Here is a 3,693-nt window from a genome sequence, read left to right as displayed (position 1 = left end):
AGGAAGAGTATATAATCTCTTCAGCTTTATATCTAGAGGAGATTTACATTGCACCTTTCACAGACTTCAGAGCTGATAGAGGAATTTCTAAATCATTGAGATTTAAACCTGAATTTTAATGTGAGGGTTGGATATACCAGAACACATCCCCACCTTTCCTAACAACTTTTTAAAAATTTTAATGACTAATTATATTAAACTTAAAACTTCATAGGAAAACATGTACAGAACTTTTCATTTCTTTTTTTTTTTGAGAAGGCCTGTGAATGTATTTGTTCAAAGTTATAAAAAAAAAGGCATTCAGTTCTATCCTAGAGTATTTACTGGTGGATGATGGATACAGACAGCTGTAAGGCTGCACAGTGGGAGCAGTGGATAGGGCGTTGGTATGGTAGTAAGACCTGGCTGCGGGTAGGGATGAAAGACAGTTGCCGCCACCCAAGTCCTCTGCTTCTCTGTCCATTGCTACTAAGTCAGTGGCAAACATAAACGGAGACAGCAGGAATACAGAGGCCAGCATCTCCCTGCCCGTACAGTCAAGGATCCAGCTGCCCAGTGCAGGTTGGTTCATCTCCCTCCTTGGCCCCTGCTATGGCACTCAGGCAATTCTGAAATGAACCACAATCCACTGAAGCCAACCACTCCATTGAGACAACAAGTCTCATGGGTGAAAACCTCTTTAAATAAAGTTCCTTCCAGGCAGGAGTCAGAATATGATGTGTTTCCCATCTGCTGGGTTCTGCTCCATGGGACAGTAGGGACACTTCACTTTCCTCCCTTAATGAGCTTGTTGAGTGCATCTCGGGAGATAACATGGCCACAAATGAGCTTGATGGGAGGGTTGGAATCTGACATTTGCTGGGCGAAGGATGGGGCAGGCGAACACTGAGTGGTACCAGCACTTCATGCCTAGTTCAATCTCAATCAGTAACTCGTCCTTGTGACTCCAGACCCCTGTGCACTGACTCTGCTCAATCACAGCTTTAATGTTCATCAGCACAGGCAGTGACACAGACAGAGACAAAGCTGACACTGAGGGGCGACTCCACAGAAAGCCCCAGCAAGGAACAAAGATCTCAGCCCAGTGGCTGGTGTCCAGGAGGTGGCAGTAGGGCGACTTCTCCAAGCCCAGCCACAGGTGTACCAGGCTGCCCATCACCACCTGGATCTCCCGCTGGTGCAGCCGAGCAAAGGGCTGGAAGTGCCTGGCATAGCTAAGGGCCTCCAGCTGCTTGTCAGGGCCACCAGCCAGGAAGTGAATAAAGTACAGTCGGTGCAGCTTGAACTCCAGCGAGCTGTTAAGCTCAAGCAGATGCTGCCTGTGGGAGATGGCCCATTCCAACGCTGGTCCCAGGTCCCAGCTCTGTTTGTGCAGAGCTTCCAGTATTCGATTCAACTCCAGGAAAGGCTGCTTGAAATCCAAGGCCATGTTCAGTGTAGATTCCTGGCACAGGTCCTCAGCCACGCTGAGCATGCCCTGCTGGTACAGGTGCTCCATGATGGCCATATGCAGGATCTGCTGCTGCTTCTCCAGGGAGTAGCACACTGCATCGGAGACTACAGGAAACCTGAGTCAAAGTTCCTGTCAATGGCTTTGCCCACTCGGGAGACATTGCTGTGAATGTCCTTGTGGTCAGAAGCCAGTTTCTGCACGGTGTCTTTGATCTTCTGGCAACACTGGGACATCACCAAGGAGAGGGTGGCTGAGAGAAGGGTCCCCTGGAGAGCTGCACTGGCCAGCTCAGCCCGAAGCTGTCCTACGTAATGCAGCAGCTCCTCCAGGCTCTGCTCACAGTGCTGCCCGTAGGTAAGGAACTTCTGTAGGTCCTTGTCCACCTCTCTCTCCACGCTCTCACACTGCTCCATGGTGGCCTCTGCCTGCTGCTGCAGCCTGGACTCCGGCTTCTGGCCTATTTCTTGTTATATAAGCTAAGGAAAGAAAATTACATATAGAAATCAAAATACATGTACCATAACTAAACATTAAGTTTCAATAATGAAAAGGTAAAGTTATGGGGAAAATCAATGATATTTTGAGACAGTATAATAAGCAGTTAAAGAATATTAACTTCCAAGCAAATCAGAACTAAGAAGTCATTCTATTTTTATTTACACACAAAAAAAGCTCTCTTTGGCAGAAGTGAGGTTATTAAGGTGACATGAACCAAGAGTACACTTGCTTGATCAAGAGAGGTAGGTAAAAGATATTGAACAAAACATTACTCTTTGGCCAATGGATGGCTATTTCAATGGTATCATAAATAATGAATATTTTGTCCATTAATCTAAACCTCCTCACATGATGATCTTCTTAAACTACAGGGTGGCAATACTTTTTTTGTCCAAATGCAGGATCTCTTGTGAGTAAAAGTAACACTATTAAAAGTTTCACCAGACAGAAGAAAAAACCGGATCTTTTGCGAGTAAATCAGTGTATGGTCACTATACTAAAATTCTACTTTAACTTGGATTTTTCCTACTCAATTTATCAGATAAATTGCAAACTCTCCTGCATTCTTTTCAGGGCTCTCCATAATCTGGCTCCACTTCACTTATCTATTACTCTACTGCTGTCAGACACTCATGGAAAAGGATTAACATGAGCTTTGCAGTGTGGCTAGCCTAGTAATGAATCATAGCAGTCTTCTACTTCAGCCAAGATCCCAGTAACTGTGTCAGGCTATTATCTTCAATGTGAGGATAATGATAGATCACTTTCTGGGCTCCCATCAGCTGGTGATTTAGGATACTTTTTTATTCTACCAAGCCAGAGGAGAAGAAAGGTGAGATCTTCCCTTCCTGGGTTGAGACAGTTGATGTAATCTGGGCATGATCTTGAGCAATGACTGAGAGGAATATTCTATATAGGAAGTAGAGTTTAGCTCACTGTATTGGAGGCAGTGACACCCATATATAAACATTGTAATGGAGTAGGTAAATGTGGGTTATATGGGAAAACTTTAGCTAGGACAAAACAGATGCCTTAAGAACACTCATTGTTCACAAATAGGTTTACAATCATAGGAGTAGATTCTAATTATGAGTGCAGTGAGACAACTGGCAAACACATCGTTACCTTTGGCTCTGACAATATAGGAACTAACAGCAGCACATTTTTGAACTGATGGTAGGTACTTAAAACCTACTTATTGATGCATTAATAAAATAATTTAGGAAGTTATTTGGGCTTTTAAGTGAATATTTCCAAGTTGTGTTGATAACAGACATTTTATGCCCAACCGACATGGCTCAGTGGTTGAGCATTGAGCTGTGAACCAGAAGGTCATGGTTCCCAGTCAGGGGACATGCCTGGGTTGTGGGCTCGATCCCCAGTGTGGGGCGTGCAGGAGGCAGCGATCAATGATTCTCTCTCATCATTGATGTTTCTATCTCTCTCCCTCTCCCTTCTTCTCTGAAATCAATAACAACATATTTTTTTTAAAAAGACAACAGACATTTTAAACCTAGCTGCTGATTCACTGACTTGCTGTTATTAGTGAAGATAGCACTTATTTGTGATGAAAGCTGTATAGATTTAGTAAGACTCTTATCATCTTGTCAGAAACTTTAATTTTAGATCCGCCTAACTTACAACTGGACTGTGGCTATCGATTATTCTCACGTCCTGCACAAAATTGGAAAATCGACTTGAATCTTTATTGACTACATGAAATAGGGAGTTATGCTAATTAA

At 43.6% G+C, this 3,693-nt stretch overlaps 1 pseudogene across 1 annotated transcript; it reads right to left on the bottom strand.

The window, feature by feature from the left end:
- Positions 1 to 706: 706 nt before the first annotated feature.
- LOC308256528 (E3 ubiquitin-protein transferase RMND5B-like) lies at positions 707 to 1,875 on the bottom strand (annotated as a pseudogene). The gene has a single exon. The product of its transcript is annotated as an E3 ubiquitin-protein transferase RMND5B-like (transcript).
- Positions 1,876 to 3,693: the final 1,818 nt, after the last annotated feature.

The sequence above is a fragment of the Plecotus auritus genome (genome assembly GCF_963455305.1).
Source record: "Plecotus auritus genome assembly, chromosome: 8".
Classification (NCBI taxonomy): domain Eukaryota; kingdom Metazoa; phylum Chordata; class Mammalia; order Chiroptera; family Vespertilionidae; genus Plecotus; species Plecotus auritus.
This window is presented reverse-complemented; position numbering and strand designations above follow the sequence as displayed.